Source organism: Hyaena hyaena, unplaced genomic scaffold (assembly GCF_003009895.1).
Source record: "Hyaena hyaena isolate Hyena2069 unplaced genomic scaffold, ASM300989v1 scaffold_16, whole genome shotgun sequence".
NCBI lineage: Eukaryota > Metazoa > Chordata > Mammalia > Carnivora > Hyaenidae > Hyaena > Hyaena hyaena.
Window position 1 is genome coordinate 1225713 of NW_024080650.1, and position 18453 is coordinate 1244165.

General features: G+C 37.2%; 1 protein-coding gene across 2 annotated transcripts in view; it reads right to left on the reverse strand.

Moving 5' to 3' along the window:
• The window catches only part of RNF24 (ring finger protein 24), a 74515-nt gene that overhangs the window by 41752 nt on the left and 14310 nt on the right, over positions 1 to 18453 (reverse strand). Inside the window, exon 1 of one of the 2 annotated variants that reach the window (XM_039224411.1) lies at positions 5408 to 5507. The exons of the other annotated variant lie outside the window; for it this stretch is intronic. The gene's annotated coding sequence lies outside the window, so the exon portion shown is untranslated. Of the gene's footprint in view, positions 1 to 5407; positions 5508 to 18453 lie in introns of those variants that run through there. 2 annotated transcript variants of the gene reach the window in all.

Sequence of the window (18453 nt, forward strand, 5' to 3'; positions counted from 1 at the left end):
GATGGGCATGGAGGAGGGCACTTGTGGGGATGAGCACTGGGTGTTGTGTGGAAACTAATTTGACAATAAACTATTAGTAAAAAAAAAAAAGGAAACTCATGCTAATAAAGGTGATAAAGTCAAAAAAAAACAACCGCAAAAAAACCCTGAGGACTGATGGATGTGGGGGGGAGGGGGAGATGGGCATGGAGGAGGGCACTTGTGGGGATGAGCACTGGGTGTTATATGGAAACCAATTTGACAATAAAGTATTTGTAAAAAAAAAAAAAAAAAAAAAAAAAGAGTAAGATGCTCAACGACTGGGCCACCCAGGTACTCCTCAAGGCTATTTATACCATTTTTTTTTTTTCCAGATAAACAATTTAAAAGATATCCTGTTGGAAAGTTGACTGAAATTATATTAAATTTATAATTTACTTTAGGGGGCTTATATTTTGTTTGTTCTAGTTTTATTTTATGCCGTTCAGTAGGTTGTATACCTTTATTCTTTCATACAGTCTTTATACTTTCCTTTAACTTATTCCTAGTTATTATATGTATTTTTGCTCTTATTATGAATGGGATCTTTTCTTCGATTATGTTTTCTAAGGTTATTGGGAATATTTCTATGGTTATTCCTGGCATAGAGAAAAGCTACTGCTTTTTGTACATTTATTTTGGAACCTAACATGGAAATTTTTTTTAGGATAGGTGTGATTAAATGCCTACATAAATATAAATCTTAATAAAGCACTCACAGCTCTGAGCAGTGAGACCCCAAGAACAACTAGCTACAAAACATAAACCAAGGCAAATGAACACAGTGATTTTCAAATAGGCTTTTTACTTATATGTCACCTAAAATAATAATTATAAATATATTCTCACCAAATATAACTTTGCTTTGGACTAGCTGATCTCTGGCTCGTTGTTCTGCCAATAAAATAGCAAACTTACAAGTTGTCCCTCAAGACCCTGCCCAAATGGGACACTGCCCAGACAGTATGTGCTTTAGAAGATGCAATCTTTTTATCTTCTAAGCACAACCAAAGATGGTCTCAGGAAGGAATTACAAATATAAGAAAACCAAGATACATCCCTGTTCATTTAGCTAAGGCATAGGAAACAATTGCAGAAGAGATCATTCTCTCAGACCTGTGACTGAGGTTCAGCTAATGAGCCACAGTGTGGCCTCACTAGGCTGGCCAGGACCTGGCTCTACTGCAATAACTTGAGCCTAAAAGAATTAGATGGCAGGTTCTGTGTCTCTATTAATAGTCAGGAGCAGATGTGGAGCCTCTGCAGCTCAGTCCATAGCTGACTGTTCTCTACTTTGTCAGAGGCCAATAAAATCACAACATATCTATGACCAGTTAGATTTGGCATATTTCACTACTAAAGAATATAGGAATTTGCTTGAATATGTGTATCTCTGGAAGGATGCCTAAGAAATTGATAACATGAGTTGCTTTTGGTGAGGGGACGAAGAATCTAGGAAGGACAAAATTTTCATTATATACAGAGTTTTTTACATCTTTTGAATTTAAGGTAAAAAAAAAAATCCAGTGATGTATTTGCCTAGTATTTGTCTATGTCTATGTCTGTAAAAGCTGGTAGAGCCAATAGTATAAAGGATTTAATGTTTATTTTTGAGAGAGAGACACACACACAGAGTGCAAGTGGGGGAGGGGCAGAGATAGAGGGAGACAGAATCTGAAGCAGGCTCCAGGCTCTGAGCTGTCAGCACAGAGCTCAATGCAGGGCTTGAATCATGAACTGTGAGATCAGGACGTTAGCTAAAGTTGGATGCTTAACCAACTGAGCTACCCAGGCATCCCTGGTATTAAAAGACTTAAAGGGAGTAGGTGTTAGAAATCCATTTGTATAGAAGCATGGAATATATGCATAGAATTAAGCATACATTTCCTGCCATATCCACAGTGCACCAGTGAATGTCAAGCATTTAGGTCTCCCCAAAAGCATCCCTATACCAGGGAAGAATACTGCCAAGTTTAGCAGAGAAACACTTCTTAAAACCACTTACATTCCTTGATTCTAAATCTATTCTAATGTACCAAAGTTATATAGTAATTTTAATTCTGTTTTCCCCATGTGACTTACTTAAGGGAAAGTACAAAAGTTTTACTCATGCCTAGTCAACATTTAAGTTCACCTGAAAAATCTTTTTTTTTTTAACTTTTTAAGTTTATTTATTTATTGAAAGAGACAGAGAGAACAAGAGGGGAGGGGCAGAGAGAGAGAGGGAGAAAGAATCCCAAGCAGGCTCCACACTGTCTGTGCAGAGCTGGATGTGGGGCTCAAACTCCCAAACCATGAGATCATGACCTCAGCTGAAACCAACAGCTGGCGCTTAACCAACTGAGCCACCCAGGTGCCCCTGGCTCACCTGAAAATTCTATTTCTCATGATAAGTCTGTAAATTGGCAGTCTTCTGAGCTTTGGTCAGCAAGATTTCCCTAGGCCCTGGTTATCCTTGAGTATAGGTAAGGTTATATTTCCATATATGCAGAGACCCAAACCCCAGAATGCAGAACCTCAGGTAGAGATCATGCCAAGGTGCTTTGTGTCTGAGTACCAAAGCTCCCACTCTTAGATGGTACCACCACCTCACCTCCTTCAAAGTGCTCCAGTTTCTATCACTTTCAGAAATTTCCTCTGCATTCCCAGTCTTTTAAAATCTCCTCTGGTACTTGGCTACTGGAGATTCTAAGATATCAGGGCTCAAAAATCTTTTACCTTCAAAAGGCAAACAACTAGACAAGATAATTGGCTGGTATTCTGTAAATATTTCCCTAAATGCATCTTGTGTTATCTGAGTTACAAAGTCTAAGGTCATTCTTATCTTTTATCCTCCAGAGGATAGTTATTTCTAGTGTTAAACTGGTAAGTAGGTATGTGAGCATTCTGTAAGTCTCATATCTAGAAAATAAGTACATGCCAAACTCTCAATCTGTAGGCAAAGGTTTGTTTTTCTCTACAATAACTTCAGTTTTTCCTTTACTGAAACTTCTTCCTATTTGCAACACCCCCACACCCTACCATTATTTGAAGAAGAGTTGCAGGAATAAAAAAAGAGGTATACAGGATTTGTTATAACCTATTTGTCTATTACATGAAATCTAACCTGAATCTTTCCATTTGGCCTTAATTTTATTGACCACTCCAGTATTCTTTAAAAAATTATTTTATTTTTTAATTATTTTTTCTTAGTTTGTCAAGTTGGTTTCCATATAATACCCAGTGCTCATCCCAACAAGTGCCCTCCTCCATGCCCATCACCCCCCACTTCTCCTCTCCCCCACCCCCATCAGTCCTTAGTTTGTTCTCAGCACTCAAGAGTCTCTCATGGTTTGCCTCCCTCCCTCTCCCCACCTATTTTTCCCCTTCTTCTCCCCCATGGTCCTCTGTTAAGTTCCTCCTAATCCACCTATATGTGCAAACATATGGTACCTGTCCTTCTCTGCCTGACTTATTTCGCTCAGCATGACACCCTCAAGTTCCATCCATGTTGCTACACATGGCCAGATTTCATTCTTTCTCATTGCCATGTAGTATTCCATTGTATAGGTGAACCACATCTTCCTCATCAAGATAAAAAGCTTCTGCACGGCAAAGGAAACAATCAGTAAAACTAATAGGCAACCAATGGAAGGGGAAAAGATAGTTACAAATGACATATCAGATAAAGGGCTAGTATCCAAAATCTGTAAGGAACTCACCAAACTCCACACCCAAAAAACAAATAATTCAGTGAAGAAATGGGTAGAAGACATTAACAGACACTTCTCCAAAGAGGACATCCAGATGGCCAACAGACACATGAAACGATGCTCAGTGTCCCTCATCATCAGGGAAATACAAATGAAAACCACACTGAGGTACCACCTCAAGCTGGTCAGAGTGGCTAAAATGAACAAATCAGGAGACTCTAGATGCTGGCGAGGATGTGGAGAAATGGGCACACTCCTACACTGCTGGTGGGAATGTAAACTGGTGCAGCCCCTCTGGAAAACAGTATGGAGGTTCCTCAAAAAATTAACAACAGAACTCCCCTATGACCCAGCAGTAGCACTGCTAGGAATTTACCCAAGGGATACAGGAGTGCTGATACATAGGGGCACACGTACCCCGATGTTCATAGCAGCACTCTCAACAATAGCTAAAACATGGAAAGAGCCTAAGTGTCCATCAACTGACGAAAAAAATCTTAATGTTTATTTTTCAGAGAGAAACAGAGAGTGTGCAAGGGAGTGCAGAGAGATGGAGACACAGAATCTGAAGTAGGCTCTAGGCTCTGAGATATTAGCACAGAGCCTGATGCAAGCTAGAACTCACCAACCATGAGATCAAGACCGTTAGATGCTCAACCCACTAAGCACACTGTGCCACCTAGGTGCCGTGACCACTCCACTATTCTGATGACATTTTTCCCCTTAAAGGATGTACATTTTTTTATACTTTTACCACAGTGCTTAAAGGTGCTGTTATTGTTGTTTTTAAATTCTAACTAGTTCTTTTTAATAGTCTTTGTGTCTTTTACTCTTTTCAGCCCTATTATTGACAATTCCATTCCTTCTGCATTTCAGGGTTCCCCCCCCATTTCTTCTATTACCATTGTTTTCCCTGGGTTTGTACATAGCTTTTCTCTTTGTTGGTACTGCCCAAATTCTAAAATCAAGGCTGTAGTGCTATCTTTGCTCACCACAATTGAAGTTGTCTATTTAAACATTTTATATTTCAGGTATTTGTTATTTTGGTGCATCTCTTTTTACTCTGCCATATTCCCAGTAATTATTCTGTGTTGGCTCCATAAAGACTTTTCCTCCATTTTTGTGTAATGATAAAGTCTCTATTTTCAGCTGAAATCATTTCATCAGATTTTTATGAGTCATTTTGATGATGATAAGGTATTCAAATTTGATGTCTTGTATTCCTTTATGTCCTCTGTCTTAAGCACAACCATACATATAATTTCACAAATAGTCTGCTTATCAGCACTAAATGACCAAATTCTATTTAACTCACATTCTTGTGGTTACGGATGGAACTCTTAAAAGAGTATGGATTGTAGAAAAAAGAGCAGAGTAATGCTGAGAGAGGAGTACAAAATGAGTACACAATACGAGTACAAAACAAGTTCAAAGAAGGAAAATACTCTCAGGTTAAACTTCACATCATAATTACAAAGGCAGTACAAAGAAATAAGATGTAATGAGTAGTTCTCATTCTTAGCATGAAACAAACCCTAAATGTAATACAATACCTGCTTACTTTTAAAACTAAGCTGATTCCCCCCCACCCCCACCCCCCTGGCTTCCCCACAAAACATGTTTTTTCTCACAACAAAAGAAATCAAAATGCAATAGGAGAGCAATGCCTATATCACTCAAAACCATACTCTAATTACCTGGGGATGTTTAATTTTCAACATCTCTCAAGTTTGATGAATGAGCCAGTGAGCCTCTTTCTTTAGAGCCAGATCTTATTCTACATTAATGGCTCATCATCTCCTGGGTTGTTGTACAGGTGGGCATAATAGACACCTGCAGAGCACAAAACAAATATAATTCTTAAAAATTGGTAAGTGCTTCTAGTTGCTGGAATAAATGTATTATTGTTGGGATAATGGTAATCTACTTATTTATTAGAATTAATAAAAAGATGGATCATGAAAAGAAAAATCTTCAGTATGAACTTTTAAAAAATTTGTTTTGATTATGTAATGGATATGTTATTGAGAAATGGTTATATCTTTTCTATTCCTTCAAGATAAACAACCTGATTATACAGAAGGAATTTTTTTTATATAAAATTTTTTTTTAATGTTTTACTTATTTCTGAGAGAGAGAGAGAGAGAGAGAGAGAGAAAGAGAGACAGAGTGAGCAGGGGAGGGTCAGAGAGAGAAGTAGATACAGAATCTGAAACAGGCTCCAGGCTCTGAGCTGGCAGTCAGCACAAAGCCCAATGTGGGGCTTGAACCCACAAACTGTGAGATCATGACCTGAGCTGAAGTCAGACGTTTAACTGACTGAGCCACCCAGGTGCCCCTACAGAAGGAATTAAAATGATTATTATTTGCAGATGATAGTAAAATAAAAAATAATACTTACTAATAAATATACACAATCTATATTAAGAAAATATGAAAGATACAAAAGAAGATGTAAATAACTGAAAATATATATCTGCTTCTTGGTTGTGGAAACTCAATATTATAAAGATACCAATTTTTAAAAAATCTATAAATTTAATTCAGATAAAATAAAGAATACTGACATAATTTGGCTTTTTCTGGAGGGTGGAGAATAGAGAAGCTAATTCTAGTTCAATTGGAAAAATAAAAATGAGAAAATAGACATATTTCAAAAAAGAAAAACTTGTGTTACTACCACATGAATTGACAGATTAACAGGACAGAATAAAGATGTGATAGTTAATCATAGCTGTAGTTTGCCAAGTATCTCCAGCTTTCTATCTTCTGGGCACATGTATGTCTATACTGATGGTGTGAGACTCTCCACGGCCCTCTTCCTGTTAGCCAGGACAAACAGCAATGTTCAAGATGGTGGCAACCCTGTTGGCCTAAGTTACTGAGTGAAAGTCATGGCACTGAGCCTCCAGTGACCCTTGATGGACATGTACCAAAAGGAAAGAAATTTCTTATTATAAACCACTAAGAGCTTGAGGCTGTTTGTTACGATTTAATCTAGCCTACCCTGGTGGTTACAAGAAAGCTGGAGAGCAGTCTAAATTCATATAGGACTCTAATATATCATAAAGTAGATATTATCCAGTAGTTGACATTACCCATTAGTAAGCACCCACATATTTTTAGTGAAATTGCCAGTTAGTTAAACTGTCAGTCTCCATGAAAACAACTTGGCAAAATTATGCATGGATTTACCCACTAACCCAGCAATTCCACATTTAGGAATTTAACTTTCAAATGTGCTTACATGTGTACTCAAAAACACATACGTCCCAGGCTCTTCTTTGCAGTCCTGCTTATAATAGCAAAAGGTTGGAAGCAATCTAAATATGTAACTGGTTATAGTTTATCACCATAAACTAATTTTGCAGTTGTTAAAAAAATATTGTAAGTAAGATACCTGGGAATAAACCTAACCAACGAGGTGAAAGACCTGTACTCTGAAAACTATAAAACACTGATGAAAGAGAGTGAAGACAATATAAAGAAATGGAAAAACATTCCATGTTCATGGACTGGAGGAAAAAATATTGATAAAATGTCCAAACTATCCAAAGCAACCTACACATTTAATGCAATCCCTATGAAAATATCAACAGCATTTTTCACATAGAACTAGAACAAACAATCCTAAAATTTGTATGGAGCTGCAAAAGACCCCAAATAGCCAAAACAACCTTGAAAAAGAAAAGCACATCTAGAGGCATCACAATTGCAGACTTCAAGTTATATTACAAAGCTGTAGTAATCAAAAACAGTATAGTACTGGCACAAAAACAGACACATGGTCAATGGAACAGAATGGAAAACCCAGAACATAAAGCCACAATTCTATGGTCAATGAATCTTTCACAAAGCAGGAAAAAGTATCCAATGGGAAGAAGTCTCCTCAACAAATGGTGTTGAGAAAACAGAACAGCAACTTGTAAAAGAATTAAACTAGACCACTTTCTTATACCATACACAAAAATAAATTAAAAATGGATTAAAGATCTAACTGTGAGACCTGAAACTATAAAAATCCTAGGAGAGAACACAGGTAGTAACTTCTTTGACATTAGTGTAGTGACTTTTTTCTAGATATGTTTCCTGAGGCAAAGGAAACAAAAGCAAAAATAAGCTATTGGGACTACATCAAAATAAAAAGCTTCTTCACAGAAAGGAAATAATCAACAAAACTAAAAGGCAACCTACAGAATGGGAGAAGATATTTGCAAATTATATATTCAATAAAGGCCTAGTATCGAAAATATATAAAGAACTTCTAAAACTCAACACATGAGAAACAAATAATCTAAATAGGAAATGGGCGGAAGACATGAACAGATATTTCTCCAGACACATGAAAAGATGCTTACCATCACTTATCATCAGGGAAGTGCAAATCAAAACTACAATGTGATATCACCTCACACTGGTCAGAATGGCTAAAATCAACAATACAAGAAACAAATGTGTTGGAAGGGTGTGGAGAAAAAGGAACCCTCTTGCATTGGTGGTAGGAATAAAAACTGGGCAGCCACTCTGGAAACCAGTATGGAGGTTACTCAGTAAGTTAAAAATAGAACTACCCTATGACCCAGCAATTGCACTACTGGTTATTTGCCCAAAGAATCCAAAACCACTAATTCAAAGGGATACATGCATCCCCATGTTTACTGCCCCATTATTTACAACAGTCAAAATATGGAAGCAGCACAAGAGTTCTTTGATTGATGAATGGATAAAGAAGATGTGGTATATATACAATGGAATACTACTTACCCATAAAAAGAATGAAATCTTGCCATTTCCAACATGGATGGAGCTAAAGAATGTAATGCTAAACAAAATAAGTCAGTCAGGGAAAGACAAATATCCTATGATTTCACTCAGATGTGGAAGTTAAGAAACAAATGAGCAATGGGGTAAGAGACAAACCAAGAAACAGACTCTTAACTATAGAGAACTGATGGCTACCACAGGAGGGGTGGGTGGGGGGATGGGTGAAGCAGGTGATGGAGATTAAAGAGTGCACCTGTCATGATGAGCACTGGGTGGTTAAAAATGTATTTTGTGCTGATGTGGCACAGTTTGCATGATAATATTACTAAGTAAACAAAATAAAAACAAGGTACAGAACTGTATATGTAGCACATTACCATAAATGTGAAAAGATTAAGAGAGAAGCTAGCTTTATATATGCTCAAAATTTCTCTTAAAGGATATATAAAAAATGGGTGCCACTGACTGTTTCTGACAGGGCTGGAGGAAGACTGACTTTTCACTGAATATTTGTTTAAAATACTTTTTGAAGGGGCGCCTGGGTGGCTTAGTCGGTTAAGCGTCTGACTTTCGCTTAGGTCATGATCTCGCGGTTCGTGGGTTCGAGCCCCGCGTCGGGCTCTGTGCTGACTGCCAGCTCGGAGCCTGGAGCCTGTTTCAGAGTCTGTGTCTCCCTCTCTCTCTGACCCTCCCCTGCTCACGCTGTCTCTCTCTCTCCTAGAAATAAATAAAACATTAAAAAAAAATTAAAAATAAAATAAAATAAAATAAAATACTTTTTGAAGGGCGCCTGGGTGGTTCAGTTGGTTAAACCTCCAATTTTGACTCAGGTCATGATCTTATGGTTCATGAGTTCAAGTCCCACATTGGGCTCTCTCTGCCCTTCCCCTGCTTGTGCTCTGTCTCTCTCTCTCTCAAAAATAAACATTAATAGATAAATAAATACCTTTTATATTTTATACTATGTGCATATAGTACTAAGGAGAATACAACAGAAATTTAATTGTAAATGGAAATAGAAAAAGGTTCCCTGTGTTGTTTGTAAACATTTGTAAGGATTCTACAAATTTGATTATTATTTGAAACACTTCGTTGAAAACCTTTGCCTTTTCTGGATAGATTGGTGAGGAAAATTTTCCACAAGGATTATTAGATATTTCATAAATATCCTGTGGCTATCCATCTTAAATCAACATACGCTTAGGATAATTATCTAATGATTTTAATTCCTTTTACAAATGTTATAAGTTATTTCTTCTCTCAATTATCTAACATTTCTAGAACAATGTTAAAAATACGATGACTATTGTTGTCTTCCTCATAATCTTCTAAGATTGCTGTTTCATCAGTAAGTAGGATGTATATAGCTCTGAGACACAGACACAGACATACACGTACACACCATATATTAAGGAAGTTTCCATCTATTGCTAATGAACTGCTTTTAACTAAATTGGAAAATATATTGCTTGAGGATAACAGATTTTATTCCTTCATTTTACCAACTCAGTAACAATCTTTTAAATATTTCCCTTCTTCAAAAGTAAGCAATTGAGGACTACTGACGAGCAGCTCTGACTTCACTAGAAGATCTTCTATTTCTTTGACCTTTTGGTCTTGGCTTTAAATTAAAAAAAATTTTTTGTTAATGTTTATTCATTTTGAGAGGGAGAGAGAGAGACAGAGCACAAGCAAGGGAGGGGCAAGGACAGAGGGAGACATAGAATACGAAGCAGGCTCCAAGCTCTGTGCTGTTAGCACAGAGCCCAATGAGGGGCTTGAATCCACCAACTGTGAGATCATGACCTGAGCTGAAATTGGACATTTAATCAACTGAGCAACCCAGGCACACCTGGTCTTGGCTTTACTGGGATTTCTAAAAAAGAGCCTGATTGATCTACCTGAGGTTGCTTTAGTGAAACAGCTAAAAATCAGTAGACACAGCAAGAAGAATAATTAACATCTGATTGAAACCAGAGAGCAGCCCTTCACCAGGTACTGATTCAGAGCATTTAACCACCTGAAATATGAATTTAAAATCAACTTTAGGGGCGCCTGGGTGGCTTAGTCAGTTAAGTGTCCGACTTTCACTTAGGTCATGATCTCGCGGTTCGTGGGTTTGAGCCCCGCGTCGGGCTCTGTGCTGACTGCCAGCTCAGAGCCTGGAGCCTGTTTCAGTCTGTGACTCCCTCTCTCTCTGACCCTCCCCTGCTCACGCTGTCTCTCTCTCTCTCTCTCCTAGAAATAAATAAAAATATTTAAAAAATAAATAAATAAAATCAACTTTATATTCCTCAGATGTAAAATTTAAAAAAATAAAATTTCACCACATATAGCTCATAGCACTACTTAAATATTTTGGCTGAGCTTTTTATTTTTTTAATTTGACAGAATAACTTACTTTTGGAAACAAACTACAAGTTTGTATATAAGCCTCATATAATTGGTAGACTGGACATTGTACCTTTCTAGGGTCTTTCTTGAAAGTAGCTCCACAGATTCCATTGATGACTTTCACTTTAAATTTCAGGAAAACCAACAAATTTGGAGCTTTCATATTTGAATTTCTCTTCTTAATGTTATGACTTTTAAAGCAAAAGGGCTAGACATTGGATTAAATAAGTGAAAACAATGTGCATGTAAAATCTCTATGTTAAATACACTTTACAATATTCAGCTTCCTGCTTTATGGTTCTTAGTCATATTGGTTCAAGTTGAAACTGGCTGTCACTGATAAAAGATTCAAAATATTGTAAGCACAATTATAAATATATCACCTATGGATTCTGATTGCACTCAATGCTTCAATACAATTAATCTAGGAAAAAAATAACCTTAAAATCTCTGAAAGTGGAGAATCTTTTTTCTTCCAACAATTCTTTGGGATATGAACCAAAGTGAACATTTTAGATAGTGTTTTAGAGTTTATGACCAGCATTCACATACATGAATCTCATTTAATTCTTAAAATCACTGTGGGATGGGTATTATACTTTGTATTCAGATGAAGGAATTAAGACTCAGAGAGGTCAAGGTAGCTGCCCTACTGCAAACTAGTGAATGGTGGAATAGGGACTGAAATTCACATCTGAAACCAAATCCTTTATTCTTTCCATGAGATCTTGCTGCCTTCCATGGACCTTAACTAAAAAGCTTTCATCGCACTGTTAGTGTTTCAAAGGATGTACAAATGAAAGAGATTCTGGTGGGCACTGAGTATGCTGATACATCCTGAGCCATTGCTATTGCCTTAGAGAGAGACTTAAGAAAGGCCAACACTATAATTACCAATTTGGAGCTGTGAATATACATGTATATCTTTTAATTTTGAAATAATTTTAGATTTATAGAAAAGTTGCACAAGTTACCATAAACCTTTCACCTACCTTCCCCTAATGTTAAAATCTTACACAACCACCAGGACAGGAAATCAACACAGATAAAACACTACTGTACTGCAGACTTCATTCAAATGTCACCAGTTTTTCTAATGATGTTTTTTTCTTTTCTAGGATCTAATCCAAGACCTCACATCACACTTAGTTATGTCTCTTTAGTTTTCTCCAATCTGTGACAAAGAACTGTGTCTTTTAAATTAAAATCAATTAAAGTTTATTTTATTCTGATTCTGAAAATGTCATGGCATTTCTGGAAACAGCACTGACTATTGAAAACTTGGCTTGGGAACTGCTGGGTGTATGTGATAACCAAGAACATATCCTGAAACAAAGAGCCAGAGTGGCCCTAAAGACAGAAAAAGAGCCACTCTTTAAATAAAGGGAAAAGTCAGCTGTGATAATCTGGAGAGGTCAGTTGTATTTAAAACTTCTGTCCACAGAAATACATCAGCATTCACTTGTAACTCCCTGGAAAAACACAGGGTACCAGAAAGAAATCAATACAACTCTGTTTAATGGAGCAGTCATGAAAGATTAATTTTTTTTTAATTAAAGGACTTGAGTTTGTTCAGTCTATAGATAGGGTAACTTAATAATTACATTCAAGTATACAAAAGGTTATTGGAAGGCACTACATTTCCTTTACATATGGATTGGCTTTTGTAAATTGTATCATAAAAGTGGCTGAGTTGTGGGTAATTCTAAATCAAACCTGAACCACAAGGAAGGTGCACAGTCCCTAGGCCCTGTGAAGTTGCTTTGGGAGAAGTGCCAAGAAGGTCCTCTATAAACTTTTATAGGTTACCTCCTATTCTTGAAAGTTCTGGGTTGAGCACATTAGTTCCAGAACTTTATTGGTGAATTCTCAATGACCAAAAAGGGTAATGGTTTATTAGAATTCATTCCTACAGGAGCTTAGAATTCCCAAAGAAGAAAGATTACAAGGCATAAACTAGATGTACTAAAACCTAAACAAGGAAGTTAAGTAAACCACAAGCACTCCTGGAGTGGTAAAACAAGAACAAGCCAACAAATGGAAAAGATTCTGTTGATTGAAGATTCTGTTATTCTATAGCCTTAAAATGAGAAAAAACAATGTCTCTGTGGTTTAGAAATTCATCATCCAGGAAATGAGGGTAAATCAGAGGGCTCTACCGCAATAAGTGAGCTCTATGGAAGATGCCACTGCAGAGGCATTAAGTGCAGATTCAACCTTAGCCACTCCCCTCACTAGGACTGTGGGCAAGTCTCAATTTCCTCATGTGTTAATTGGGGATCGTTACCACATCTGTCTCTGGAGGATGTACCTGGTATATAAGGAGTACTTATCAACATCATCAGAGTCTTTTCTAGTTCTCTGGTGCAAAGTTAGCATTGGAGTTGGTGTCTGAATTTTCCTGAGGGATAATTTGAGTGTAGGCCACATTTTCCTGGGCCATTCTGTTCCAGTCCAAATCTCTGAGTGTGGGCCACAAGTGGACTCCTTTCTGAAGTGATCTGGAGTAGGGAATTCTGGGAAATTCAAGTAAGTTTAGCTACGTTTCTTCAACAACAGTTCTACATGGCTAATCTGCATATATCAAAAGCCTATCAGTTTTTAGATCTTAATTTTGTAGGAGAATTCTACAGCCATAAAACACCATCTAAGATGCTCATGACTAACTTAGCAAACCTCAAATAGTTACGAAATCAGAGAAGTGTGCAGGCTGCCTGGTACTTTGACACTGGTGATGATTACCTCAAGTTTCTAGATATTATAGTCTGATATATAGCCTCAAAGGCTCTTCTTTGTCTACTGGGATCACTGTGTTCTTTTAAGAAAGATATGGGAAGACATCACCCTTAAGAAGATTTCAGGCAAACTATGGAACAGCTGAGAGATAATGACACAGATGAAACATGTTATTTCAATATTCTAGGGGTGAGTCTGGTTCTGCTGATTTCGTATTTTCAAAAATTCTTTAAAAAAATTTTTTAATGTTTTATTTATTTCTGAGAGAGAGACAGCGTGAGCAGGGGAGGGTCAGAGAGAGAGGGTGACAAAGAATCTGAAGCAGGCTCCAGGCTCTGAGCTGTCAGCACAGACCCCGACACAGGGCTCAAACCAACGAACCGTGAGAACGTTACCTGAGCCAAAGTCAGACGCTTAACTGACTGAGCCACCTAGGTGCCCCCGTATTTTCAAAAATTCTGAAAAGGTCATAATCATTCCAAAACAGTGAATAATTCTTCTCTAAATGGGTTTTTAAGAGTCAAGACTTGGAACATCATTAGCCCTTAGAGGCTCTTTCCTATATAAAAAAATTTTACCAGACCATTACTAATCTTCATCATGCAAAACACTATTATTTTGATTTTGTAGATGGATATATTAGAGACTATTGGTAAGTCTGTAATTTTTCCCCTTTCAAGATCAAGATATGGGTGGCTCAGGTCAAATGAAGCCTTACAAAGCATATGTTCCCTGTAAAGTTATTGTACAACTAGGGTTGGGTCTATTCTTTGCTTGATCAGTTTTCTCAGGGGCTACTGGGCTCAGTGGGCAAAACTCACATTAACTAAACTCACAAGAGCCTGGCTCCTAAATCATAATATCAACTCATGAATTCAAACCAGGAAATTGACCAGCAATTCTCTCTTGGAAGCTCTTGTGCATTAACCCAGTTACAGAAAAGAGAACCACACATTCTTAAGAGATGTTCCCATAACATTGTCAGCTCTTCACCTATAAAATGACATTTCCATTTTGGGAACCAATATAACCTACTAGAAATAGAAAACATTCCTTCTTTAGTGGAAGAGATACAATGGCAAATGATCCTTAGTTTCCCCTTTCATTTATCATTAACCAGACTGTAGTAGGCTCCCCACCTCTAATATCTTTTCTTCCTTTCTTGCACTGTAGGTAGAACTTTTAGTGAGGCACATGGCTATACTTCCCAGCTTTCCTTGCAGCTATGTATGGCCATATGTCTCATGGATTCACATGTGATGATTCACATGGAAAAATCTCATAATCATGCTTAACAGAGCATTGAAGGTACCTTCTACTTTCTGCTTCATCCCTCTTTCCATTCTGCTTCCTGTAATGTGGATGCTACCATCTTGCTCAATAAGAATATGGTTTACACCCAAGAGGGAAGGTACAGTGTAAAAAGGGACAATTGGTAAGCAGTCCCCGATGTCATGTAGCTCCATACCAGACTTGTGCCAACTTTTACATGACTGAGAAATAAAATTTAAACTTGTTTTAAGCCACTTTGGGGGGGAGGTTCTGCCACTCATAGCTGAATATTTATCTTATATATAGATGTTCTAAGTGAGTATTATTTTAAATTATTTTATATTAATAGACCATTTGGAATATCAGACCATGGCTCCTAATTCTACTTCAGAAAAATTTGATTTTTGCTAAGACATATCATTAGCCTTCTGTCATGACATCACATTACATAACTAATTAGAACACAGGAAATCTGACATTACAACGCTAACCTCTTGATGTAATGTAGGAAGTAGTCTGGGCTCATCAGTAGTACATTTACCAATACCATCACAGAATCACAGAGTTAAAGACCATCAGCACTAATTAAGTATCACAGTCCAATTGCTCCAATTTATAGAGGAAGAACCTAAGGCATAGAGAGGTCAGGTTTTTCAAAGTTAAAAGGCTGGCCTTTTTTTTTTTAACTACATCCACAAATTTGGAGGGGAAGATGCTCTGAAGATTGTACTTCTGTGCATCTGGCTTCCAACATTTATACATGCATATAAACATACACATGTATGTATATACAATATATATATGAGTGTGTGTGTGTGTGTGTGTGTGTGTATATATATAAATCATTGGTTATCCCCAAACAAAATACCTAGGCTTTAGCACACCAAGCTCACATAAAAATAAAAAATGCAGTATGTAACCACAGACATTAGCACATAACCACAGACATCATAATATCTGAGTTATGCAGAACAGTCAGCAGGAAAATTAGTTACAAAAGGAAAATAGCAAATAAAAATGAGAGTGTGCAACAGTTTTAGTTACAGCAGTCCCACAGAGTTATATCTTATTATCCATATTGAATGATGTACCAATAATTATGACATTTTTCACATACACAAATGAAGCTAAAAAGAATGCTGAGACATGAATCTTTTCCACATTCTATGTTAGAACACCATTTTTGGGTTGGAAGTTACAGTAACTATAGGACTTTTCTCACTTGTGACTGACAACCAATCCTGATACCAGTCAACTTTACTTTAAAAAAAAATCGTTTCATCTCTTCTTCCTATAGGATAGGTTAGTCTACCCCTATGAATCTGTTTTTAAAATGCTTAGTTATTTTTGAGACCAGAGGGAAGGACAGAGAAAGAGGTCAGAGGATCTGAAGTGAGCTCTGCACTGAAGCATAGAGCCTGATGCGGAGCTTGAACTCACAAAGTGAGATCATGACCTGAGCCAAAGTCAGATGCTAACTGACTGTGCCACCCAGGTGCTCCCCTCTAGGAATCTTTATAACTCTTTTTGTTATAAAAGAGAACATAGATAGTCCTTGAAAACATCATGTTAGGCCAATCACAAAGGATGACATATTGTCTGATTCTTTTTATATGAAAGCCCAGAATAGGTAAATCTATAGAGATTCAAAGAGTAGATGATTAGTCATTGCTTAGGGTGGAGAATGAGGGAGCAGGAGGGGCAGGACTGAAGAATGATGGCTAGGATAAGGGTTTCTTTTTGGGATAATAATAATAATGAAAATATTCTAAAAGTGATTGTGGTAATGTATGCCTAATGCTGAATATACCAAGAGCCACTGCATTGTATACTTTAAATATATGGGCTATAAATTATGTCTCAAATAGCTGCTTAATAAAAAGGGAGAGGGAAGAGAACAGACTTAAGACAACCATTAGAAATGATGTATCCAGAACCTCCTAAAAAGTTAAGGAAACTATGTAGAGCAGTTAAGTGGTAATGACTTTTTTAAATATCATCTGACCACCACTGGAAAGGAACCTCTAAGAGACCAGCCACAGCTCAGCAACCAGGCAAAAATGGAGGCATAACTGGTCCCATCCTTATGAAAAGGAGATTACTGAGATATAGCAAGGATTGTTCTTGTGTTCCATTTTGTGTTCCAACTCTTTCCATGTTCCATCACTTGCCTAACAACAAAAATCATTAGGAGAGCACTTAATTAGATGAGAGAGACCTTACTCACGATATCTCTGGAGTAATTTAATTATAAGCTCAATAATTTTCAAACATTCCATTAGAATTACCTTCATTTGAGCCTAAGAGAGGTAGTGATTCACCAAAGCCACACAGTTAACAAATAGTAGGGCCAGAACTTAAATGCCACATGCCTTTTTTGCCTTTAGGAAATGAAGCTTGTAATTAACTACAATAATGTATGCTTAGGTTTCTAAGAGTTGGAAAGTCAGTCTGAATAAAATCTAAATATGAGTTCTACTGATTTCACTGCATTTGTGCTTAGTTATCTTAGCCTGCAGGAAGTATTGAAATTCCTTATGAGGAGCCAGTTTTCATTTGCTTTACAGGAACTTTTAAGTCAGATTATATTTAAAATGTCAGAAAAAGAATATTAGAATTACAACCTCAGATCTAATAAATTCAGAATTGAACTATACCTTCACTTTATTCAATGTACTGGAGTTATTCAATAGGAGTTACTTACCACAAGGTGTGAGATTTCTATAAATTCAGACCGAACAATACCTGGCTCTTAAAAGACACTCAATAAAGGAGTTCCTGGGTGGCTCAGTCAGTGAAGCATCCAACTTGGCTCAGGTCATGATCTCACAGTTCGTGGATTCAGGCCCCACATCAGGCTCTGTGCTGACAGTTCAGAGCCTGGAGCCTGCTTTGGATTCTATGTCTTCCTCTCTCTCTCTGCCCCTCCCCTGCTCAAGCTCTGTCTCTGTCTCTCTCTCTCTCTCAAAAATAAATAAACATTTTTTAAAAAGATACTCAATAAGCATTTATTGACATGAATAAAGGGTAAGACAGTAAATCCAAGCAGCATACTGGATGAAATAATTGAAATATTCCTAAAAAGACAAAAGCCACCCTTGTGTCTGGCAGAGGATAGAAAGGAGAATACACAAGCTTTGTGGACTCCAAAGAGGAGAGTTTCAAGCCCTCTAATTCCAGTACTCCACCACTTTCTAGCCCACTTAACAAAGAAGGGAACAGGACAAAAGCTGCTTGGTGGAGCCCAGGACCAGGGACTTCTGGCTGCATTAAATGAGGGTGAGGAGGCAACAGCTGAAATACAATTTCCTAGAGGACTCTTTAAAAAACAAACAAACAAAAAAAGGACTGTCTTTATCCAAATAGTGAAATCAACGCTGCTACTCAGTAAGTGCAATGACTTAAAGACAGTAGGTGTTCCATAAGCATCTGGTTTAATTCTAATGTAGGAAAATGTAATTGTTTGTTTGTTTGTTTTTGGTGTTTTTTTCTTTTGGTACCGAAACCTAGGGAAAATGTATTTTCAATACTAAAACCACTTCAATCCTAAGACCATTTTAGAGTAATCAGCTTTTAT